Below are 27607 nucleotides of genomic sequence, written 5' to 3'. Positions count from 1 at the left end.
CTACGAGCTTTTATTTTGGTACTTCCGGTTACCAGCAGTGTGAATTTGCATGTTAGCTAAATATTTAGTTTCACCCGAAAGATTTAGATTTAACATTTAGATTTAGATTTAGATTTAGCATTTAGATTTAACATTTAGATTTAGCATTTAGATTTAACATTTAGATTTAGCATTTAGATTTAGATTTAGATTTAGCATTTAGATTTAACATTTAACATTTAGATTTAGATTTAACATTTAGATTTAACATTTAACATTTAGATTTAGATTTAACATTTAACATTTAGGTGTGACATTTAATATTTAGATTTAACTATTTAATATATTTCTAAGTTAACAAATACTGTTGTAAATGTGCTAAAAATTGACTTTCAAAAATTCACACCACTTTTTTAAACATTGTTTGAAGCTAAATGTGACAAAAAGTTGCTGTTATTTTCAGCGTGAGCTGCTTTACAAACGGCACCCCATAGTTAACCACCATCTAAATAATGTTAATAATAATGATCAATCTTTCAAATCGTAGACTATAGCTTTAACGTTAGTGTAGCAACAGTGCTAAACAAGTAGCCTACACGTTAAAATTACAATATAAACAACAGAGGGTTATATCCTACGGTAGACATTTTTATATCGCACTACGATATATAACGTCATATCGCACAGCTCTAGATAGAAGACATAATTTCCATGTGTAAATGACTTCTTGTTTTGGTTGACCCTAAAAAGTCTTGGTCATAATCCACCTGTCAATAAGTTGCACTTGTTGAGATTTGGGTTTCAAGACTTGCCAATCTGATAAGAGTTCTAGATCAGTGTGGAAGGAGCTTTGAAGAACTAGCTATTGCTGTTTATTTGTTTATTTAGAAGATCCCCATTTGCATCAGTGAATTGTTCCTCATCTGCAATGCTGAAGTCAGCAGCTGGTTTAGCACTGAATGGGTCTGGGATCCAGTAATATTGTTTAGGATCTTGCACTGGAGATTAAACAGAAAATGTTTTTGTAGGGCAGAATAAGGCTGGATTCACATATACATACATACATACATACAAATCTGGTGGTGTGACCAAAACACAGGTTTTCCCATTCATTTTAATGAGGGAAGATTGTTCTAGTTGCGGTTGTGCTGGTCGCAGGGGGCTCCAGAAAAAAAGTGGTGGTGAAAAAGTTGAAGCCAACTCAACTTTTGGAGAAATACAGCCCAACGTTGTGGTGGCCAATCACATAAGCTGCCGATCAGACTGAATGAATGACTGAAACTACAGTGGATCTTAATGTATAGGTGTCATGTGTATTCACTCAGTTTGGCACTGTACACCAGTTTAAAACACATCCGTGGATGCCAAGAGCACTGTTGGACTGGCATGCTTAACCTACCGTGGCAGAGGCATGACAGCACATCAGAGACAGAGCAGAGTGTGTCAGTAGCAGGGCATGTTATTTAGCATGGCTAAATGCTATAGAGGGAACACAACAGACATTTCTTTAGGTGGCACTATGTTTCACTTGTGATCACTCAGTTTGGTTTTCTTCCCCTAGTTTAAAACACAGTAATGATCTGCCTCGCAACCTGAGTCTTCACTGTTATTTTTAATCCGTGATGACGACAAACGATCACTATGTAAGATCATCAACCCTGGTTTAATTTGCATGTGACTGGGAATTGTCCCAGCTTGCCCAATGTCTTCAGAACATCTCCCATAAAGTCACAAAATGACTAAACACACCAGGATCTTCTGCAGGACATCAAAAGGACTCAAACTCAAAATGGACGGTTTATGGCAGCATAGGGCACCCACCTAACTGATAAACAGTCATTAATAAATTCCACCTCTTCAGACATGGTCACAAAGAAGTGTGTACTGCCCTCTCAGGACCTCGGACCCCAGGGTGTCAATATCAATGTATCAATACATCAATGTATGTAATGCTTATTAGTTGCCACTCATAACATTTCTTTCTGAATAAATAATGTTTATCATGCATTTCTTGATATGTGATATTGTATTAATTAATGTACTTGATATTACAGTCCAGACATCAATTCACTCAGTAAGGTTGGGTAATACCTGCTGAACCGTTTATTCATCCGCCACTGACAGCCTTCCTACGATCCATATCCACTCTGCCCCGGTGTTTACAGAAGCCGGTCATTCATCCACAACCCAGCAGCAAATTCCCGGACTGGAATTCAGACTGACTGGACTGACAGACTGACTGTACGGAAGCCCTAAAGGGCCATGCATTCATACATTTTATTTCCTCCGTTTTCCCGTGATAATGACTTAATTTCATTTGTTTTCTCGAGATCTCGAGTTATTATCTTGAAATAACAACTGCCGTTTTCCCGAGATAACGGGATAATTTTCTCGAGATCTCGAGATAACGAAACTTTGTTTTCCCGAGATAACGATATAATTAATTCGAGATCTTGAGAAAACAAAATGATAGTGTAGTATATTAAATCATTGCAGGAAACATCATTCAGTGTAGCAATGTCAGAGGAGCAGGAGCATATCGATCACCGCGTCACATATCTTTTTAATCAAGGCCTGACACAGGCTGAAATAGCATTATGCCTTGCTATTACAGATGACATACACATTAGTGTGCGTAATCTAAAAAGACGGTTAGCAAGGCTTCAGCTATATCGGCGGTGCAATCTAAGTGAGCCTGATGTCGTCATTAACTACATAGCTGACCAGCTACGAGGTCCCGGGCGTCTCCATGGATACCGGATGATGACTGAGAGATGCAGATCAGCAGGATTGCGGGTCACTAGAAACTTTGTGTATGCAGTGCAATCCGTTTTGGACCCAGAGGGTATACTACAGAGAAGAGCTAGGAGACTCAGAAGAAGGCATTACAGTGTTCCAGGACCAAATTACATTTGGCACATGGACTCCTACGATAAACTCACACCCTTTGGCATCGGAGTTAATGGGAGCATTGATGGTTTTTCATGCCATATCATCTGGATGCAAGCAAACGTCACAAACAGTAAACCTGAGGTTGTTGCAGCTTATTTCAACGCTGCTGTTAGTGAGCGGGGTGGTTGCCCAAAAATAATCAGATCGGATCTTGGTACCGAGAATGTGCATGTGAACAGATTCCAGTGTTTTCTGTGTGAGGATGAAAATGGCACAGTTCATGGACCTTGTGTCCTTCAAGGAAGAAGTCCTGCCAATCAAAGGATTGAAAGCTGGTGAGGAAACTGTCGGAGACAGAATGCAGACTACTGGAGAGACTTGTTCCAGGAGTTCCAGTCAGTGGGCGACTTCAGTGGGGATATGGTGGGGATATGGTTGACAAGGGTCTCATTCAGTTCTGCTTTCTCAATCTCATTCAGGTAATTCAGGTCCCTCTTTCTCTCACTAACTGACTGACTCATTCACACACACACACACACAAACACACACATACTTACTCACTCACTCACTCACTCACTCACTTACTTTCTCTCTCTCACACACACACTCTCTCTTTCTCACACACACACACACACTCACTCACTCACTCACTCACTCACTCACTCACTCACTCACTTTCTCTCTCTCACACATTCTCTCTCTCTCTCTCTTTCTCTCAATTCAATTCAATTCAATTCAAATGGCTTTATTGGCATGAGGTAACACTGTACATATTGCCAAAGCAAGCGTTTGGAATTAAAAAAAATAATAATAACAATAAAGGAAAACAATATTTACAATAAATTAATTATAATCTATACTGTTGGTAATACTGTAACTATGATTGACTCAATCACAATCACAGTCACAATAAATCAATCTCAGTCAATAAGTAATAAATTACAATCAATCTATCAATCAATCAGTTTGTGTCAACTAAAAATGTCATTACAACAGTAGTAAAGTAACAGGCTACAGTTAAAACAAGTAGTCTGTTGTCAATATAACAGTAATAACAAAGAAGAAAACAACAAATATGTGTGTCAGCTGATGTGTGTCACTCCCTGTCTCTCAGTCTATGGCAGGCACTCTCTCTCTCTCTCTCTCTCTCACGACCATTGCCACCTGGCCGCACCCTATCGGATGCGGCCAGGTGGCAATGGTCGTGACTTGTACCATGGAAAACCTTTCCTCATGTATCATGCACCAGAGCTTTACCAGGCATGGGACTACCTCCATCCAGTGGATTATGAGAGACTGGACATCATTCTAGAAGAGGATGTTTACCTTTGGAAAACTGACATTACCTGTGACTCAGACCTTTATGAGCTCTGTGTTTTGATAATGGAAGAGCATAATCTTGAGAGAGGTCATAACGCTGTTGAGGCTACCAGACTGTACAGACTGCTGAGGCCCTTGATAAGAGCACTCCTGTCGGAGCCAGATGATTAGTCAGATCCAAGGATGGAAGGGCAGAGAAATTTGTGACAAATGTATAATATCCAGACATTTCTTGTCACCTCCGAGGAATGGTGGAAAAAGTATTCAGACCCATAAGTAAAAGTACCAATACAGCAATGTAAAAATACTTCACTACTTCAGTAAAAGCTCATAAGTGTTGTCAGCTTGATGCAGTTAAAGTATTGCAGTAGAAGCAGTGGTTTGGTTTGAAATTGCATTTTGTAAAATTGAAACTGACATCTTGTCTTGGATGACAGGTCAGACTTCAGGAAATCACTTCATACAAAAGAATATCCTTAAAAGGGGGAACTATGTACAGAAAAATTGTTTCAAAGTGACATTATTCATGTAAATACCCTCAAAATCAAAGCTTACTATCTATATTAAACTCAGTATTTGTAAAACTTTGAGTATAGAGACAAAACAAGAACAAATACTTTACTGATATACTAAAGGTGTGCACTGTGAGTAGCCTCTGGTCCACTTTGTTTTACATATCAGACACAGGAAATCAGTATGCTCTCATCAAATATGATTTGACTGTGAAATAATAAAATTAACAACTAATTTAAGTTTGAAAAACAGTTTAATACAAAACATTTGAATACACAAATAAAATACAAAAATATTTCCTCAACAGTGTGATTTTTTTTCGATTCCAGTAGATCACAACATCTCATTACATAAAGCAAAGCCTGTTGAGTGGAAAGCATGAAAATACATTTAAAGAATTTTAATTAATGTAACAGTCAAACTGTAATTCTCTAATAGTACCTCTGGGTAACATTCAACAGTTTAAAACAACAAAAAGCACCAGCATGTGCATTAAAGACATGAATGCATTACTTTGCTTCAGATTGTGCTTTCTGGTACATTATAGGTTCAGTCAAAAAATCTTTTGTAAGCCTCCTAACCTTTCTGTAAACAATTTGAACTTTTTGTGCAAAAATGCAAAAAATGTAAAGTGTATCTCTGTTAAAGTATCTTCAAGCATGTAACATTTTCAAGTTCTTAGGGAATTGTTGGCTTTTGGTGAGGCCACTGTTCCAATTGAAAACACACTCAAATCATCTTAAGAGATGTCATGTGTCCATGCTAAACAAATAAACTGTACACAAAATGCTCCAGAAATACAAATACAAACATAAACATCCACAATCACAACATTGCTCCTCTAAGAACAATGTGTTGTAGTCTTTGAAATACTTAGGCCTTAGTCTGAAGTCACCTTAGTAATGTTTGTACATAACATAGCATTTATGGTCCTCATACCACTGTTGTACATGGAGTACTGACAACTAGTGGCTAATTGTAGTTAAGTGGTATAATGTTTGATTATGCTCCCTGATGGATGCATACATGTGTGGGTTCATAAATATCAGTGCAATTTCTTAAGAACATGACAACCATGACCACTCTGAGGTCTTCACTTTATCACATATCATGTTTAGTCCATATCCATCACCCAGATTCCGCTTTGCAACACAGACAGGAACTCTGACCTGGATTCTGAATAAGTGCTGTAGTTGCATGCAAGTTCCAGTACACAAGCGCAGGTGTGGGCCACAGGCCTTCTGGAGAACTCAGACATGTTGGTGAATGTAACCTTGATGGTGTTTGACAGAAAAAGGTCAGACCCTGTGCAGAACCTAAGGAACTGTCCAATTTCTCTGTGATCAATTTCTCTGACAAATCTCAGAAGATGAAGAGAGGTGGTCCTCTGCTGGTGACATTGAGTTTGGAAACTGAATGTATTTTGTGATACTTCTTGCCTTTGGTTGAAGATCAGCAAGGATCTTGTCCAGCACCCCACCACTGAGAGAATCTCCAATAGTTTCCAGGACTGGCTTCCAGCACTTTATTATAAATGCTGGCTGTTGTACCAACTCCTTGTGTGCGATTTCTTCCAACAACCTTGGTAAGTTTTGTTTTGTTGGTAGAGTGGTGCAGTTGTGACTGCTCAGAATGGTGAGAAGCTCTTCCATATCAGCTCCCTTGAAATCAGTCAAAGCCTTAGTAAGTGCATCCTTCTCAGTGGGGCTTACATAGTTGAAAAATGCCTCCATAAGGCTGCAGTTTTGTGAAGATATGGAAAGGGCTTCGTTAAGAAATGGCGGAGCCAGCTGAATAGGTAAGTATTTAAATCTCTGCCATCCAATGGCCACAATACGGGCAACAGCTTTCCACTTCCTTTCTTGAAAGGCATGATGCAAAGTGGGGATCTTGTATGTGGTTCCAGAGGTTCTTGATGCATAGAACTTGCTCCAGAAATCAGTGATACGGTCCATAGCAAGCCCACTTCCCACTCCACTCTCCAACTCACCATTTTCTAGCACACGCCTAAATCCAATGTTGGCATCTAGTATATTTTCATCTGAAAATGCCTCAATCATGTCATTAACACAATGCACTGTGCGAATAGTAATTGTCTGCTTCTCAACTATGTTCTCTGGATTCTCATAGAAATTTGCAGATGAGCTAGTTGTTGAGGTGTGGTTTGAACTTGCTTCCTGATTTATGACTTCAAGTGGTGTTGACTGACTATCAAAGGAAGTGTCTGAGTCACCGTTTGTGGGCACAAGGTTGGAACTTTGTTCTTCAGTCACAGGTTTGGGATTCTCAATTTCTGTCACATGCTGGATTATTCGGCAATCTCTGGTACAGGAGGCAAGGTTGGAATCCACTTGAACTTCAATAACATTATCTGATGGCTGCTGCTCAGAAGCATGGAGAGGCTGATAAATCAATGTGTCACAGAGAACATCCAAGGAAATGTTTTCATCATCAAAAAGGAAAATAACTTCATCATCAGGAGATAGACTAAATATCTGGGCCACAGACCGTTCAGATGTCTGAGAAGTTGGGGTAGAATTATAAATCAAGGTTGCTGGTACACTTGCATGCGTGAAAGGGCTGGAGCTAGACAAAGGCCCGTCCGAGGACAGAGAGGACATAGAGCTCCAAGAGCGCTGAAGTGACACGGTATGAGAGGAAGATATGGGAGAAAGATCTGGCGAGGTGGGAGCCTCTGCTGTCTGGGATCTCTCAGGTGACTTGGCTTGTGCTGATGAGTCACTTGAATCTGAATCATCACTTTGTCTTTTCTTTGAACAAATGTACAACCTGAGTATTTTATGATGAGTCGTATCGTACAACGCCCCAACTGTGAGTGTGCCATCTAAGGGCTCCTCTGAACCCATAACATAAAGTGTGAAGTCGAAGTCCTCAACTCTTCCTTTTGATGATTTCCCCTTGGGAAAGAATATTTTCTTCGCATCCCCTAGTATTTTGTTCAAAGTGTCATCTTTCCTGGCAATGATCTCTCTTGTGCCTCCACCAGTTGGTCGTCTAACCTGCCTGACATAACCATCTTGATAATTCATCCAACCCAGTTCTATTTTTCTTGTTTTTCGTGCAGCATTCTTGTTTCCCAAACCAAGTGCTGGGCGAGTATGATTTGATGAGCTTGTTGTTGCTTGGCCAGAGCTTGGAAGTTTCATTTTAGCTCGTATGCGTTCTATGAGTGTCTTTTTCTTATCTGCATTGCTCTCAGCTTCTGCTAGGGTTGACCTAGTCCAAGTTTTGGCAAACACACGGTCTCCAAAATGAGGAAGATACTTTGACAGGGTTTCTTCATCCATCAACTTGACAACATCTTGGTCCACCTGCCAGGGTAAAAAACAACAACAACAACAAAACTCATTAGTATCAACATCAATATGAGATTAAGACAGATGATATTCAACCTAAAACGGTTTGGTTATTGTCTTAAGGAATAGATAACTTTAAAACTCACTTTACGGCATTGCTTATGCCCCATGTCAGTCAAATGCCAATTGAAGTTTTTAAATCCACGTAATATTCACAGTTAGAAATGTCATTGCCTTCACCAATTCAATGGCTAGACCCCATAGGAAGGGGCTGCTTATGGCCATGAAGTGAGTTTTTAAGTGAAATATTCCTTAAATGTAGACTAATAAGGGTATTTTCACAACCCATTGGCAAGATTAAGGATTTTAATTACTATCTTGTTGGGGTACAGTATTCCAATTATAAGATAAGATTTTCCAATTAATATACACTCACCTACCACTTCATTAGGTACACCTGTGCAATCTAATGCAATCCAGTACAACGACTCTCCCATAAATTCTATTTTTATGAAGCTTTTACATTTTTGTTTTTTTGTTGACATTGTCAGAAAGGTGATCATTCTACTTTATGTTTATTATTGAGGTCATAGTGGATGGTGGTGGTGTATTGGAGTGCATTATATTGAGCGGTGTTCCTTATACTTTTGTCCAATCCATTAACATACATTGAGGGGGACAAAATATTAGGAACACTTTTCAATATATTGTACTCCAGTACACCAGCACCACCCACTACAACCTCAATAATAATCATAAAGTATAATTATCACCTTTCTGACAATGTCAACAAAAACTGAAAATGTAAAAGCTTCATAAAGTAGTATTTATGGTAGAGCTGTTGTATTGGATTGCATTAGATTGCACAGGTGTACTTAATGAAGTGGCCGGTGAGTATATGTCACATTTGAATAGCAGTTTCATCACTTATATCTAAAGAGAAGCAAACCATAATGAGAAATACAATGGGGCAATGTGGGTTGTCAGCGGTTAGCAGGATTTAGTTTAGCTACATGAGAAAAGGGAAACAAAACAGAAATATGTCTCTCTTTTTATAATGACAGTATCCTTATTGATGTAGGGCATACAATCAAATATTTACATGTTTTCTTGTTTTCTTCAGTTAACTGCTAAACTGTACAAAACGAGTTTTGCCATGAGCTTCAGGACTTGTGGCTGTCTTGTAGATAATAAATGAACAGTGAAAAAGAAACTAGCTCACTGCACTTGACACAAAGTAAACAACAAAACAACAAATTTACCAGGACAGCAAATATTCCCTTGTCAAAGCAGGTAATTTCCCCTTTATCATCAGCCTTACTCATTCCACAGCTTGATCAGGTAAGTAAAAACATTTCTCATCTATTAATATTTCTCTTACAGAAACATCAGGTACGTAGATTATCTTTTAACAACAAAATAATTATCAATATCACATTAAACAGATTAGACAACCTAAGGTATCCATTGGTCCCATGTCATGATAGCTTGTTGGGAAGGGTTGTTCGGATGTGATTTAACGTTACCTTATCCTGTGACATGTTCTCAAGGTTTGCGTCAGGTATCCCTCTGTCCCTCAAGGCAGCAAGGAAAGTCTCGTCCATTTTGGTGCAGCTGAATGAATGAAAGAGGTGTTAACGCTGGGAGGCTCACAAAAAATATACTTTTCGTGGTGCTTATTTTCTTACCAAAGTAACATAACCTAACGTTACGTTAACTAAATGAGGGCGTATAGCTAGCTTGCTAACGTAACGTTAGGTATCGTTACACAACACAAATAGTATCCCTTGAAAAGCTAAACGTGGGTGGCCAACGTGGTGGCTACTTGTGTCCAGTTTCTTAACAAATTGAGTGAGAGGAGCAGACTACGCACGCGGGGCATTCACATTACCTGTACACCGGCTTCAAAAGCTTCAAAACAACCAAGCATGGCCGAGTTGCCGTGAATGAGCACTCGTTCAGTGGGTATGTCGTCACAGAAGCTAACGGTAGCTAGCATAGCGTCAGATAGCTAAATAACACACACAACGAGCCGTGTATGTTGTCCAAAATGTATGTTACATACCTGGTAGTTACTGTTGCAATAACTGCTACCCTCTGCCAAGCTGCATATATTTTGTTTGTGTCAAGGTAAATGTAAATAGCACAGAAATGCGAGTTAAGCCAGATTGACGCCTCGCCGCGTCGCTGAAAAAAGTTGAGACCAGCTCAACTTTTTTTAATAGCGCAGCGACAAGTGTCGGGCGTCAGAAGCGTAGCTTCACATCGCCGGCTTTAGCTTGTAGTTTTGTAGCCGGTAATGTGAACGCCCGTTGTGTGTAGAATAACCGGTGAGGTCCGGACATCGCTAGCAAGCCATCTAGACCGAGGTGAAACTGGTCGCGCAGCCATCAAGTGAGCTGACAAACAGCTGTTGTAACATTCATTCATCCCTTCGTCAAAAACTAATTTAGTATAGAAAGCATAAACGCACAAAAGAAACGGAGAAATAGACTTACCTACAGTAGTGTTCAAGAAACCCATCGGTCAGCATGCCATGCCACTTGTGTGTGATGGAAATCTCAGGCCTATCATATCACAGTCATTATCTCGAGATCTCTAATTAATTATATCGTTATCTCGGGAAAACGGCAGTTGTTATTTCAAGATAATAACTCGAGATCTCGAGAAAACAAATGAAATTAAGTCGTTATCACGGGAAAACGGAGGAAATAAAATGTATGAATGCATGGCCCTTTAGGGCTTCTGTATGACTGACTCCATGACTGCAAAAACTATTTTTATTTAAGGTTTTTCTTTTTGTTTGTTTGCTTTATGAATTGAACTGGATTTAATTTAGCTGAAGTGCTGAATAGAACTTAGTAACAAAGAAAACCCAAAGTGGAATTTTGAGTTGGAGTATTTTTTTATTTATTTTTTGTGTGTTGCTGGTACTATGGGATTTTGGGGGGTTGTCAGTATTTAAATGAATGTGGTGTTTTTTGACAGCCTTTAAAAAGAACCTGTTTGGTCTGGCATTAAAGGTTCTGTTTGTTTTGTTCTTGTTGGGTCATTCAATGTGTAGGGTGTTTATTTTTGTTTTAAACATTAACTTAAAGAAAACCACAAACTAAACAGACCCCGACTGACAAATCTTAAATGCCAGGAGAGAGACCTGGCTGGCACCCCAAACCAAATATTAAAAAGCTCACAAAAAACTGTCACAAGCTGCATGCTGGCAACAAGAGCATGGACTTCCACACCAGAGGCATCATGCACCTCATTCCTGACCCCCCAAAGTCAGAAATGAAGAAACTAAAGACTGCATGCACAACTTCCCAAAGTTTGCATGAAACAGAGAGAGATGGAGGACCCCACGCCAGCAGAGCAGACAGGATGATCGCCACATCGCCTCCTCTCTCTTTGTCCTCATCAGACGTAACGTCTCCTCCTTCCACTGCAGCATCAACAGGTATACCAAACTTTCCAAGGGTTGAATAATATGGTTGATGGTTTACAGGTTCAACAAGTGTAGGCTAGGATAAGAAAACACCAAAATCCAATCTTAGATTTCCTGGTTTCTTTTCAGTTACTCTCAGTACAATGTTACAATTTGTAGGTAGTTGTATGTTGGAACCAAAAGTGAACACCATGACAGGGGAAAGGTTAAAAAAGGAATATATTTAGGTTGCTCAGGTGGATGGGTAGTGAGGAAGGTCTTAGACTCAGGCTCAGGCTGGTGGCTCAGCAGATGGAGTAGCTGGGCCTCACGATATTGGGAAGCTGATGCTTAGGTGGAGGCACAGGTTAGTGAGATACGGAGGATCCACAGAAAGCTCTTGGCTGGTGGCAGAGGTGCAGGAAGCTGGGCAGCAGGGGTTAAATCAACACATAATCTCAGCTTTGAACAATGAAAGCTCAGTCCGTTTTAAGGTTCCTCCATTCACGTTCTATTGTATTGCTGACAGTGTTGGGGGTAATGCATTACAAAAGCAACGCGTTACATTAAACTATTACTTTTAGCAATAACGGAGTAATATACTAATAACTAGTTACTACTACTATTATGAATACTATTTCAGTAACATATTACTACAGCTATGTCATGTAACGCATTACAATCTGCATTGCCAACTGAAGTGAAGAGTTTATTGTTGTTTTTTTAACAATCCATCCATACCACGCATGACCATATTAATGTAGGCTGTGCGTGTGTTTAATATAGCTGAGCCTATAAGTTCTTTGTTCAGTCTGTGTGAAAGAAATGAGTTGTATTTCGTAGCCTAATGATGAAGCCTAATCCTCTGAGTGCACTTTAACTTACATTCTTGAATCACATATGACCATGCATTCCTTGTTCTGTGGACTAAAATAAAAAGGCATAGAAAAAGAGATTTTTGTCTTGTCATGTCGTTATAGGCTACAATGTAGAGGGTATAGGTCTATTGTGTTTCATATGACTATGTATACAACTAAAAATATTTATTCCTATCTCATAATATATCAGACTGTTATCCTTTGTCTGCCTGTTCATCACTGTGTCCAAGGCCATTCCTTAATTTAAAAAGATCTAGACTATTTGGTTGTTCTTTATAGGTTATTTGGGCATTTTTTCGAAAGTAACTAAAAAGTAGTGTCATAAGTAATTTATTACTCTATGCAGACAGTAATATTGTAACGTAATATATTACTTTAAAATGAAGGTTATTCGTAATATGTAATATATTGCATTTTGAGAGTAACTTGCCCAACACTGGTTGCTGAACACAGCTCCATTTACACCTGGTCCAACCCCTGAACCTCTTTGTCTTTGTGTAATGTCTTATCGCCATAGTTTAGTTTATGTGTTGTTGTTGTCATGTCTTGTAGTAAATTTAATTATTTCCCCTGAATAATATGTGTGTTAATAGACCCACTCTTACCTGATCAGGAAGGGGTTTCATTGTGTTATTGTACTGACTAAGAGGTCATCTCACTGGTTGAGAGACTAACAATAGTCTGCATAATAACCTTTATTAATGCCATATTAATAGTTATATTTTTGAGCTATAATTATAATCTTACATTTGATGGAGAATGCGGGCAATGCGTTGTTATACTGAACTGTCATTTTACAGAAATCATCTTTTATTATGTTTTGTTTGACATTGTTGTAATCGCTGCTTCTGCTGCTGTTATTGTTGTTTGTCATGGTGCTCACACACACTTATTCTTGTTAAATAAGATAGTCGCAACTAAAAGTTTACAATTAAGCCTGAACGGCATTATTAATTATAAGCCAGTACTGATGAAACTCTCAGTTACAAGGAAAAAGTTTAAATGGCAGAGTCGGATGAATTTCTCTGTTTCCTAAGTCCCATAAGGTCTTATAAAGCTGAACCAGTGATTGCACTACAAATTCTAGTCTTTCAGCCAAGTTCACAGCTCCCTCTTAACCTCAGACCTTAGCTACCTGATGGTTACATGTTATGCCTGCTTGCCACAGAAAGCTTGATTAAGATTTTATGCAGTGTGTAAAGTTTTAAATCTTGTGTGTTTGGGAGTTTATTGTCTGATCAGCCGTAATCTAAATAGACAATTATGTGACATTGTAGTTGAATTCACGCTGCAGATCTCTCTGCTTGTCCTATTTAATGCACCAAAATAAAGTTTCTGTGGACACAGCACCGCGAGTGCTTCTTATTGTCTGTGAGTCCGTCACTGTGAAAAACCAAACGGCAGGATTGTTTCAGTTCATACGCCACAGAGTGGGGAACAGTGATTTGTTAAGCTGTCTGAGCAACAGATTCAACTGGGCAGAAAGCCTGAGAACCGTCACTGTACCGTCAAACGGTATTGTAACCCTAGAAAAGTGTTTCAGTAAGGTGCCCCTGTTGTGACTTGGTGTAAAGTTACTGTTTAAAAACGCATCTTTTATTTGCATCAGGCAGGCGAATTCTCGGTACCGAAAATTGTTAAAAGGCCTCATAGCTGGTGTCTCCTTCTCCCGCAAATTCCGGGCCTGAGAGCCGTTCATGCTGAAGACACTAGCTTAGCTAGCTATCTGTTGAGCTTTTATATACGTGTGGCTTTGTAACGTTGTTATCAAAGTTGGTATTGAGCATTTGGTGTGCATTGAACTAGTCTAGCCAAAGTCAGTAACATTTTGTGCTTCCATACTGTCGGGAACAGCCAGAAATTGTTAAATCTCCCCTACCGCCACAGTGGGCAATTATGTTTAATTTATTTAGGTGAATCTCCCTGCATTGACATACTTACCAGGACCAGTGACAACCCCAAGTGCCATAAAACTCTGGGCAAACTCTTCCATGAGTTTAACCTGCTAACTGTAAAGTGCTCTGCACAAAGGCACTTAAACAGTCGGAGGGATAAATAAATCCACACATGCTAAGACGGTGTCAGGAGATATAGAAATGAGGCAGTATTCTGTGATTGTTACCCCTCTTTCTGTGAAACATTTCATAACATCCTGACAGCATTCAAAATATGAAATTATCTGGGAAAAAACCCCCGAAAAAAATCCATGGTCTCTGGCAGCGATAGGGCTGTAAAAATTTCATTCAATCAGTTTTACCGGCCCGTCAATTTTGTATGGACAGACTACCTGTCAATCAATCTGCCCTTACCTGACCACCCTGCCCACCCATAGATACAGTGCCCACCCTGTGCTGACTCCGTGCATCACTCATTGCACGTGACCGGGTCTATGAAACACACTGCTGGATCTGTGATGGACTGTATACGACAAGAATGGCAGAGAAACTACAGCCACACTTCTCATCACCAATGGTACCTACAGAAGCTTACACTGCTGAACAAAGAAAGAAAAGAAAGACTGAATTCGAGAAGGCTACAAAAAACAGAAGTTAGATAGTGCAAGAAGTAAAACGAGTCAACATCGGAGTGGCTTTTCAGCGATGGCGACAACTGAAGCAGTCGAAGACCTGAACACGGATGGTAGCTGTGTCTCTGTTGGACAGGTAATGAGCTTGTTTGTTTTGTTGGGGAAATGTTATTATTACTCTGCATTATGCAGTCAATGTAGCTAACGTTAGCTCCTTATGTTGCTGTCATATGTATTCACCCAACACTAACGTTAGCAGTTTGCAGCTGACCTTAGCTAGCTAGCTAAAATAGCAGACTACTGCCGTATGAGACATACACGCAGGCCAACGTTTACACGTACTGTGGATCTAATCCATACAGCCAGGAGGTGATTTGTTAATTTTTAACAGGGGAGATAGCCCAATGGGAGCACCACCCTGCCCCGACACACCTATGTACACCTCCCAAAGGACATTGTTGACGCCTTAACCATAACTGTGACATTTCTAATTCTACAATTCCATTTTATCCAGTTATCTTCCTTCTTTCCCTACTACAATTGTCTTTTTACTGTATTAAAGTAATGAGTAAATACACCTTTAAATTGTATGCAGTGGACTGAGGTTTTTCAGGCAGGGTTTTCTCATGTTTCTCACAATACACTACAAGCAGGGTCATTTTAAGTTACATGACCCAGATGACCCCTGAATTTTTTACCATTTAAATTCCTTGACTGGATGCTCTATGCCGTTCCTGTGTCTCTGACTACCTGCCAGTGCGATCTGCTCTGTGCAGCTTGTTGCGGCTTCCGTCAAAAATCGACCAGGCAGCCGGAACGCAAAGCAGCCGTACACGGCTTGACTCCACTGTGCGCTGGAGCTGATCGCGGCCGCTTGTGATTTGTAACACACTATCTGCTACTAGGGGATGGAGAGTGATGGCAGGTTAGAAAGGGGGATGCTTTTTGGTAATTTTGCTAACAAGGGGGCCGGCATACCCCTCACCCCCCTTCAAATCGCCTACTATAGCATATAGCAGTGTTCACACATGCACTGCTACCCTGGGCTGTATGGACATTAGACAGACAGACATTATTAGTATGTGAGGGGCGGACTAATTCTTGTGTGCTACACGTGTGAAAGTCCACTGTTTGGAGGTCCTGGGAGGATTACATATATCTGTGAATATAGTTTTGCATTGTATTTGTGAGCTGATGCAGTGTTGGGAGTAACGGAATACATGTACCGGCGCTATGTATTCAGAATACAAATTATGAGTAACTGTATTCCGTTACAGTTACAATTTAGATAGATGGTATTCAGAATACAGTTACATTGTTGAAATCAATGGATTACATGACGGTACTTCTCTGTTTCACGAGTTTATTCACTCTCTAAATAAATTAAGGCAACTTGATGCATTTCCCAGAAGCCCCAACATGAAAATGAATGAAAATGAGCTAGCACTATTTGCGTGATCAGTCACAATGGAGTCGGAAGAGGAGCAAGAGCTAGAAGTAGAGCTGGAGCCGGAGCCGGCACAACAGAGCCAGGGCAGGAATGCGTTTCTACCTTGGAAATTCAAACAGCATTTCACATTAAAGAAAGAGAAGGGAGAACGAAATATAACTGTGCAGTGCAACCAACTTCTTTTCAGCATCCAAAGACTCCACCTCTGGGCCGGGGGGCCCCCGCATCTCATATGGGCCCTGCCCCCGCCTGTAAAACAACCAGTGCCGGCCCTGACCAATTTGGTGCCCTAGGCAAGATTTTGGCTGGCGCCCCCTTACATCGCAGTCAATTTCACAATCAATTTTCATACACTCACACAGAAACTACATGTATGTATTCAAGATTTTATTTCTTTTAAGTCAAAAATATCACACCAAATAAAAACTGAAGAAAGAAACAAGTGATACATTAAAAATACAATATAAATAAGGTATTGCACAAACATATTAAAGAATATTCTATTTACATACAAAATAAAAACAGTCTATTCTTTGGGAGGAAACCTTTTGCAGCAGAAGCAGTGCAAGCTATCATTCTTTTTTGAGTACATCAGCCAGCTTCTTTTGATTTTTTCCCCACTGAAAAAGTCATGTGGACACTTTCTCCCATCTTTGTTTTTGGGATATGTGTAACTGTTTTTTATTTGAAATGGTCCTCTGTGAACTAACTCCTTTCTTACTTTGTCAGTTAGAAGAGATGGCCAGTCAGCAGGGTCTATTGGTGCAGCTTTTAGTCCTGATGCTGTGTCACTCTGGTGTGCTGAGGTAGAGGACAGGAGCACCTGATGCTGTGTCACTGGGGGTGGTACTTTAAAATACTTTAAAAGTGCATCTGAAGAGAGAAGAGAAGTATATGTGACCACTGGATGTTACATTTGAATAAAAAACAGATGCTTGGTGTGTGCTATACATAAGACTAATATAGACTAAAGTAAAGTGCAGTGAAACTTATATATAGCTATATATATATGTAGCCTATGAATGATATGGGAAAGCTAAGGTATGGAGTATTAACAGTAATACACTTTAACTGCACTTTAACACTGATGTAAACTTTAACAAATATAAACTGTGACACAATAAACCAAAGTCTTACAACTGCCCTATTACTTATAAAGTGGATGGAAAACTCAGAGCATTTTAACTGAGATACAAGCAGAGAAAAAACAGTGAACAGGTTAAAATAACACCTGAACAGGCCTAACGTTAACTTTCCAAATGTCCCTCATGAATTTAAGGTGGAGTAACATTAACTTACGTCGACTCAGCTATTTACTGATTATCAAACAATGCTACTATCGTCCGAAGTAAGCTAGCAAGCTAACACTCTGCTCCAACAACGGTAACTACGATGCATATTAGTTTCATTCACTTCATCACATTGACGTTACTGTACCTTTTTCCTTTTCACGTGTTTCTTCCTCTTCTTTCCTTCTTTTCCTTCCCTGGGCGCCGGATGGTTTCAGTCTTTTGGACTTTGTGTTTCTCGACCCCGCCCCCCACCCTCACAGAGGGCAGGTACAGTGCAACGAGCCAGGAACCCAGAAGAAAGGCCTCTCCCTTATTTAATAGGCTTTGCTATGAAGTTATGTTGCTGTGGGCTTATATAATATTTCGAAATAATATAAGTAATAGCACTGGTAAAAAATATTATTATTATTATTATTATTTTTTCTCCCCCCGTTTGCGGCGCCCCCCGTGGATGACGGCGCCCTTAGCATTTGCCTATACTGCCTATGCCCAGGGCCGGCCCTGAAAACAACTATCTTTTTTTTTTTTAACCGCAATGTAGGGTTCACGTCATATTGTCTGTATTTTGAGCATAAAAATAAAACAAATATAAATAAAATAAAAACTTCACTGGTCCATAATTTTCTTTGATACGTCAGAGACTTTTGGTCCAATTGATACGTTAGGTGGGAAATTCAAATCAGTACAGCTCAGTGACAGCTCAGTGACAGCACAGCACCACGGTCAGAGACACTTCGAAAATGAAATGCAAATATCAAAGCGGTGCCCAAAAATGGCACAATAAACAAAAATCTGATGAATTTACTGCCAAGCTTCCAAAAATAACAACTATATTTGGAACGGTAAATCCTGTCAGACGTGAAGGATGCAGTATGACAGGTGAGTAGTCTCCTATAGCCGACAGTTTTTACTAGACAGCTAAAGTTACCGACAGTGTTAGCAAGATTAACAGCTTGTAGGATGTATACTCGCCTGCAAGCCTGTAAGAAAACATGTTGTCCTGTGAACGTTTATTCACAATTGACAATTTATTGATCTGTTTGATTAAGTGATTTGAAATAAAAATAATTTGGCTGTAAGGGAAAAGCTTGTTTTGTCCTCACAGTACAGTTGTGTACTGGGCTTTTTACAGTACCTTTGATTATGAAATCATGCACTCCGCGACAATGAGTAATGAGGAGGAGTCAAATGCGCAGGACCATGGACAGTGTCACAGACAGCTCCTGGCATCATTACTGTCCGCGCGCACTAATGATGTGTGTCTTTATGTGTAGCAGCGGTCGCAGTTTCCCACATAAAAAAAAAAATGTGATTAAATGTGCGTTATTTAGCAAATGTCCCACCAGTCTTGACATGATGTGCGTGTTGCATTTGCTTATCAGCGGGGGAAGTGAGATCCAAGTGGTCTGTCGAGAAGCATTTTAATTGTGGTCTTTGGGTGCCAGCTGCTCTTCCCCAGATTTGAATACACCTGTGTGTTAGCTGGAGCTCTTAGACTCGGGCATCTGTTTAGAAAGACAGACAGGTAGCCTGTCCAATCTTTTTGGGCCAAATGAAAATTGGATGGGCTTATTAGAGGCCTGCAGAAGACACAGTAACATGATTTTTTAAAATTTTATTTGTCAGAGCGTTTCATTTATTGATTAGTGTCTGGATGTTGATGTAAGGGAAATCTGAACTGAATGCACAGAATGACCTGAACTGAATAACCTAAAGTAATTCCTTCTTGTATAAATGCTGATGTCTGCTTATGATGTCTGTTTATGTTTCTCTGTCAAGGAGAGGAGAACGACCACATATGAACTGTCTTAACAAACATTAAAGCCTCATGCTCTAGGGACAGGAGGTACAAGGTCCGTGCTTTAACACAGAGAAAATGTCAGACTTCTCTAACCCACTTGGGGGAAAGAGCTCTGTCCCTATTCAGCAGGATAGTTGATGTGACTGGTTTGCTGTTTGAGTTTGCTGATTTTGTTTACTGACTGTCTATTGCTTAGTATAATTTGTAATGTAATGTTCAATGATTTCCTTATATTAAAATACTCAAAGCTTGGTCAATTGAGCATGTTTATTCTCTCACCAGGAAATTATAAGAATTTCCACCACAGTTGAGAGATGTTCTACAAATATATCAAAACATGCATCCACAAAAACTAACCAACCCTAGCTTTAATTAATAGGTGCCTGGAACTTTGTCTATTTGAGGTAATAAAAAAAAACATAGGCACGGTTAGAAGTAATGAACATTGTCTGTTGGTAGAACATGGATTAAGGATTGTGGTATCTGGTGTCAAAGTCACCCATCCCCCGAGAGACTCTTTTGAACAGCCTATTTACAGCTACAGCCTTAAATTAAGCTGGCTCTCTCTTCATCTTATGGGTCTGAGTTTTGCGGTCGTGCTTAACAATAAGCACATAATTTCCATAATCAGTACTGATTGGATAGTTATTTCTCAGGTTGCCATAAGACGGCCCTCCTCACTGTGACTGAGTCGATCCGTGCTGCTGGAGTCTCATTGTGAGTCTTTAATCGCACAAAGTGATACCAGGCCCAGAATAAATGGATGGCAGCCTGTTGTGCCTCAAGTGTTTTAGCTTGTTTGCATCAATTGGGGGTAAATGGTTTTACTGCACGACAACATCCAGCTAAGTCCTTTCTTCCTCTTTACAAGGGACAGCAATTGGCAATTGGTCATTTTACATTCTTGAACAAATGACTGATGATAGCATTTTATGTGTTGAAGACACAGGCAGCTAGAATAACCATGTTAATTTTATATATGCATGCAAGGCCAAGAAACACACATGAATGTATCAAATATACCCAACACGTGTTGTAACTTAAGAAATAAATAGAACTTCAAGTACATGCCAACTCTATGACAAAGTCATTCTGTAGGAGGTGTAGAGCTTACCTGCAAATACCACAACTGACTCTTCCCTTGCCCTTGCAGTGTGGGTGGTTACTGTTTTTGGGGTCTTCACATTCACACTCACAGTTTGTAGATAAAGTCACTGTCAACGTATCTTTGATGCCCAGTGGTCTGAGTCCACCGTCACGGTGACTTCAAAGGAAATCTGGAGAGGGCAATTAAGGTTTTAGATGTACAACCAAAATACTTCAAATTTAAATTCAATGGTTAAAATATTCATATGCTTGTTCTAACTTCTAAATATGAATATTCAATGCATTTGGAAATAAACATATAAACATACAGGCATTGTTTTTAACCTGCATGCAACATTAAAGAACAGCCCAAATATGTCGAGAGATTTCAGTATCTGCATTTCTGGTGCCGTAACACTGAGTTTTTTGTCTTCCTCAGAGACCTTTGCTGAACCTCTTATTCATAAGAATCAACATGGATGCAGTGCTGCTTGTGGAACGGTGGACCAGCTCTTAACTAATTGCAAGAAAAGAGAAGAGTATGTCGGTGGGTCATGTGTTTTCTCGAGTTGCAGGAGTCTTGAAACCATGCCCTTTATGTATCCATGTCTTGTCTAAAATCAAATTACTACAGGCATTTGGTTTGTGTATAGCCAGAGGTTAGAGCTGTTTTTCCTTTTCAAAGCTCATATAAATACACCCGAACCTCCACACACACCCTGCAGACAGGTGCTGCATTACTGGATTTTGAGTGGATTCAGCCAAATGCAGGATTCATCCTGTCAAACTAAATGACAATGTACATTTGATACAATATTATAACAAAATATGAATCACATGCCAGCAAAAATTGCCACTGAAAAATACCCGACTATGCATTTTCTATTTGCAAGAAGTTTGGCATGGGCTTTGTGTACTGTGTCCATCAGTCAGACACCTGCTTTCCAGAAACTGTTCAGGTGAGGGTTTTGCACCAAGCAGGTGTACTCAGTTTGCCAGGTGACTTCTAAAATAGCATTCAACAACTTCTCTGAACATTTGCTAATAAATAGCAATAATCAATACATGACTTATTGATGCCTATATATTTATGTTTAGTTTTACAAATTCAGATTCAACTGATTTAAAACTATAGCCAAATATTTATACAGGCTGACAATCCAGCTTCCTGACTCCAGACTTGGGGAGCACCCATTTCAATGTTAAAACCAGAAATTGATCTCACAAGGACTGCATGCACTTTATACATTAACATTAGAATGAAAATTAAAAAACAAACAAACAAAAAAACTGCATCAATAACTTATCATCTCTCCTGCTCCTACTTTGTCACAAACTCCTTCACTGCCCATTGCTGGTCCTGCATGATCACATTTAGGGGTGTAGTTAACTCTTACATTGTCAGGGAGATTATTGTTAGAATTAGAATATTGTTTTGTGTTAACTGCATAGCTAGTTGTCCAACAGAGGGGTAGTCCTGCAAACAGCAATCACTGAAATCAGAGAAAGTTTTGAAACCTCATGCTCATGTTATATCTTTTAAATAACTACGACTTGCCATTCACTGAACAAAACTTACTAATGGTGTGTTTTGAAGAAAAAAATATTTTTTGAAATCAGTGTAGCGATAATGGATGTAGTTTCAATTTAAGACAACCTTGGTCTTATTTTCTTACTTTTCCCCATTACTTATAATAGCATGGCAATCAAAAGATTAAGATTACCTCATGTGATTCCATACATACCATCTCAGTGCTCTTGGTATAAAGGTTGTTTTCCATGTGGCAATGTTCATCATTGGGTTCCAATATGCCAGCCAGTTTTCCATCCCCGGCCATATGGAATCCAGCATCAGTGGTCAGCACAATCAGCCTAGTGCTGCTGTTTCTCCAACCTATTTTGTCCTAAACAACAATATGTGATAGGGGCCATGTAAGCAAGAAGACTTCAAAGGCAAAATTAAAAGGAAAGTTTTATTTCATAAAACACTTCTCTACCTCCCAATAAATAAATAACTAAATAAATAAATTAATTAATTAATTAAATGACTGATCAGCTGTGTCTGCGAAAACATGTCTGGAAGCAGTAGGTGCGTGTGGACCGAAGAGGAGACCAAACAATTCCTCTGCCTCATTCACAAAAGGAATATCACAGCCATTTTAGATGGCAAACAGCAAAGAAATGCCACAATCTACCAGGACTTAAGAAAAGGAATGTTGCCAAAGGATTTGAGAAACCCTGGCCCATATTGCGTAACAAGTGGAAGAGTCTGAAGCAGAGGTACATGTCAGAGAAACGAGAGAGCGGTGCTGGTGGCAAAAACAGAAGGCCTTTCAGGTTTTTAGATGAAATGGAGAGAGTCCTCGACCATAGGTCCATGGCAGTGCCGGCCCTTACCAATTTGGTGCCCTAGGCAAGATTTTGGCTGGCGCCCCCTTACATCGCAGTCAATTTCACAATCAATTTTCATACACTCACACAGAAACTACATGTATGTATTCAAGATTTTATTTCTTTTAAGTCAAAAATATCACACCAAATAAAAACTGAAGAAAGAAACAAGTGATACATTAAAAATACAATATAAATAAGGTATTGCACAAACATATTAAAGAATATTCTATTTACATACAAAATAAAAACAGTCTATTCTTTGGGAGGAAACCTTTTGCAGCAGAAGCAGTGCAAGCTATCATTCTTTTTTGAGTACATCAGCCAGCTTCTTTTGATTTTTTCCCCACTGAAAAAGTCATGTGGACACTTTCTCCCATCTTTGTTTTTGGGATATGTGTAACTGTTTTTTATTTGAAATGGTCCTCTGTGAACTAACTCCTTTCTTACTTTGTCAGTTAGAAGAGATGGCCAGTCAGCAGGGTCTATTGGTGCAGCTTTTAGTCCTGATGCTGTGTCACTCTGGTGTGCTGAGGTAGAGGACAGGAGCACCTGATGCTGTGTCACTGGGGGTGGTACTTTAAAATACTTTAAAAGTGCATCTGAAGAGAGAAGAGAAGTATATGTGACCACTGGATGTTACATTTGAATAAAAAACAGATGCTTGGTGTGTGCTATACATAAGACTAATATAGACTAAAGTAAAGTGCAGTGAAACTTATATATAGCTATATATATATGTAGCCTATGAATGATATGGGAAAGCTAAGGTATGGAGTATTAACAGTAATACACTTTAACTGCACTTTAACACTGATGTAAACTTTAACAAATATAAACTGTGACACAATAAACCAAAGTCTTACAACTGCCCTATTACTTATAAAGTGGATGGAAAACTCAGAGCATTTTAACTGAGATACAAGCAGAGAAAAAACAGTGAACAGGTTAAAATAACACCTGAAAGGGCCTAACGTTAACTTTCCAAATGTCCCTCATGAATTTAAGGTGGAGTAACATTAACTTACGTCGACTCAGCTATTTACTGATTATTAAACAATGCTACTATCGTCCGAAGTAAGCTAGCAAGCTAACACTCTGCTCCAACAACGGTAACTACGATGCATATTAGTTTCATTCACTTCATCACATTGACGTTACTGTACCTTTTTCCTTTTCACGTGTTTCTTCCTCTTCTTTCCTTCTTTTCCTTCCCTGGGCGCCGGATGGTTTCAGTCTTTTGGACATTGTGTTTCTCGACCCCGCCCCCCACCCTCACAGAGGGCAGGTACAGTGCAATGAGCCAGGAACCCAGAAGAAAGGCCTCTCCCTTATTTAATAGGCTTTGCTATGAAGTTATGTTGCTGTGGGCTTATATAATATTTCGAAATAATATAAGTAATAGCACTGGTAAAAAATATTATTATTATTATTATTATTTTTTCTCCCCCCGTTTGCGGCGCCCCCCGTGGATGACGGCGCCCTTAGCATTTGCCTATACTGCCTATGCCCAGGGCCGGCCCTGGTCCATGGTAACATCTTTGGGCTTCTACCATCAACAGCTCAGGTTGGTATCAAGTTATTAAAACAATCAAATTATTGTTGAACATTTAAAGGGATGAAGTGTATGGGCTGTCGTCCTACAGGGACAACACTGATTCTGACGGTACTGTATAGCCCTTTTTCACAGCTTGTTGACAGGTATAGCTCCTGTATGTGCTTACTGTTAAAAAATGTTGTAGGCTACTAAAGCCTGTCCTGTTTTTGGAACAGTACAGGATGTACAGTGCTATACATTTGCAGGTCTAGGTCCAGATAACATGCTCATATGACTCCTAGAACCACTATTAGATAAATTACTCTAGAATTCCACTGGATGCATGTCCGTTGCGGATTGGCTCCGGTATGGTTTTGCTCCGTCGTCCCTCGCCTCACCTCCACCGGCTGCGTTTTGAGTCCAGCATGGCGCAGCACTGCCGGACAGCTGGAGTTGCGAAACCGAGGAGTTCCTGCATAATTACATAATCATGTGCGACCGCAGTTATACGTTTGTGTTATAAACACAACTACAAGAAGTGTTCCTGTGGAGGAGGGCGTGGTCAAGGTGCAGCTGCGGGAGAGAGAGGTGGTGAGGGCTCAGGTAAGCAGCACCAGGTGAGTGATTGACAGAGCTGGCACCCGGTTAGTAATCACTGTCTCCCTTTATATGCAGTAGCGTGCTGGACCTCAGATGGGAGATGCAGGGGAGACGCTCAGGAGAGCAGAAGGGGAAGCTGCAGGATGAGTCGCAGTCTGAGACACACAAGCCACGTTCGATTCCCCTGACCATATTATCATTGTGATTCAAGCAATAAACGGCTTAAATCAAGAACTGTGTGCTTGGTATTACTGAGAGAACTCACGGTAGCACGGGAAAGGCTAAAGTTCCCAACCAAAGGATTAGAAGAAGTGCTTGGATTTGTTTCTTTTTTGGGATTTTTTGTGCTGGCGTCAACATGGAGTGTTTTATTATGAAAATTAACCGGATGTTATGTTGTTGTTTCGGTGTCTGACTTCCTGTCTGCTCTGTGCTGAATTCGGCTGAATTGTAGTGTCGTGCTCCGGCATCCGGCAGAAATTGAAGCCCTGCATATCTGCTCCAGAAGGCTCCGGACTGCTGGAGCTGGGACGGAGCAGATACGCAACGCAGCGGAGCCAGTGGAAGTAAACACATTGACTAGAGTGAAACCTATCGGTGACGGAGTGGAGCCGGACTGGACTCCCTTTAATTAGAACAAGAGTCACCAGATAGACTTGACTCCATGGGCTTATTAAGCAGATGTTGACAGATATGGATCAGCCATATCCCAGCCCAAGAGATCAGCAGCACCGCCAAGGAGGCAACGATTCTGGACACGTTCCACTGCACACACAAGGCCTACTTCAAGAGCAGATGACATGACAACCATCTTTGATGCCCTCCTGAGACAACACCAGGAGCAAGCAGAGAAAGACCGAGCAACTATGCAGTCCATTTCCACATAATAATCAAGTAGTCCTGATGAATGGCTGCATTTTTCCTGTCCTTATGGCTCTAGGGAGCTGCCAGGTTAAGTCGGTTTGCCACATGACGGACAAGGGCATCCCTGATTGCCTGGGCCTCTCTGTTGGGTTGATCAACATAGTGCTGACGATGTGGCTGAGGTGGGGGGTTCCCCAGGGGGTTCCTTCTCACACAAATTGTGTAACTAGGGGCCAGTGCTATCCTCTATGCTGTTGTGTGCTGGGGCAGCAGGCTGAGGGTAGCGGACGCAAAAAGACTGAATAGACTGATCCAAGGCAAGGCCAGTGACGTTGTGGGAGTGGAGCTGGACTCTCTGACGGTGGTGTCAGAGAGGAGGATGCTGTCCAAGTTACATGTCATCTTGGACAATGGCTCCCATCCACTCCATGACGTGGTGGTCAGCCACAGGAATACATTCTGCATTAGACTAATTAGACACCAAGATGCACCACAGAGCCCCACAGGAAATCATTCCTGCCTGTGGCCATCAAACTGTTCAATTCCTCGCTCTGAGTGTCAGACACAAAGTCTTCTTGTATTTTTGTTTTGTTTTTGTTGTTCTTGTTTATATATAGATATTATTATTAGTATTATTATTATTATTATTATTATTATTATTATTATTATTGTTATTGTTATTTCTTATTAAAGGAGTGGTGCACATCTTTATCATAAACAGTGGCAGGTAACAGAGGCATTTCGTATTGTAATATAACAGATTTGATGTAAAAACACTCTATGGTCTAGTATTATATTTATTATTATTTGGTCATGGTGTGGTGTACATTTTAAATCATCGCCTGAAACCAGCCTTACTGAGTCTTGACAACGTCATTTGGTCAAGTTTTCTGTACATACTCCAGTAAGTTGGGGCTCACAGCTGGCACAGCCATTGTGCTAAGCTTAGACAGCCTGTTAAAATGCATAGCCTTTGTTAATTTTGCATGAGTGTTAGTGTTATCAATGGTAATGATGTTGAATGGACCCAAACAAAGTATTTTAGTGTCATTGTTTTCTACTAATAAACCCATACTGGATGTGTTACTCACAATATATAGAATTCTCTATGGTTTAGTCCTTACCCCACATACAGCAGCCTGCATCATGGCATCAAGACTTCCTTCAGGAGAGTCCAAGTTCCCAGAAATTGACTGCTCAGTCACTTTTTTCTTGAACTTCTCCTCTGTTGGTGTCATACTAAGCACATGTCTGTAGCCAAAGGCAGCCTGACACTGTTGGTAATTCTCATCACATGGCTTCTGGAGTTTCCTCTCGTTGGTGTTAGTGTAAGGTAAGACCGTCTTATCAACAAAGGCACCAAACCGTATAGTTGTAGAAATGGTTATTAGTTCGTATTTCCTGTTTTGCTTTCTTTGAGGTAACTTCATGAAAAGTTTATCAAACATTTTAGACCATTGAGATGTATACAGAAGTGATTATATGGAAACTGAAATAATAGGGAATACTGTTCAATTTACACAGGGTCTGATTGTCTGTGTTCACCTGAATAGTTTTTAATACTTCATAATTTTCCATATATTTCTTTCCATTACGTATTTTTTTGTTTCAGTTGGCATACTGAACCAGTATGAAATTTGATTGCTTCTGTCATTACTATGTTGATCAGCTGTTATTACCAAGCTGCCGGGATGCAGTTTAAATCATTATTTTTTTGATCACAACATTATCAGACTGAATTA

The 27607-nt window shown here is 40.0% G+C and overlaps 1 long non-coding RNA gene across 1 annotated transcript; it reads right to left on the bottom strand.

Annotated features, from left to right (window-relative positions):
* Positions 1-21923: 21923 nt before the first annotated feature.
* Positions 21924-27195, bottom strand: LOC141002728 (uncharacterized). The gene is made up of 3 exons (XR_012179647.1): positions 26990-27195; positions 22219-22377; positions 21924-21950 (listed from the first exon to the last, which is right to left on the bottom strand). It is a non-coding gene; the product is annotated as an uncharacterized lncRNA (long non-coding RNA).
* Between the last annotated feature and the right edge of the window lie 412 nt (positions 27196-27607).

Source organism: Pagrus major, chromosome 9, assembly GCF_040436345.1.
Source record: "Pagrus major chromosome 9, Pma_NU_1.0".
Taxonomy (NCBI): domain Eukaryota; kingdom Metazoa; phylum Chordata; class Actinopteri; order Spariformes; family Sparidae; genus Pagrus; species Pagrus major.
Note: the sequence above shows the minus strand (reverse complement) of the source record. Positions and strands in the feature narration are given on the sequence as shown.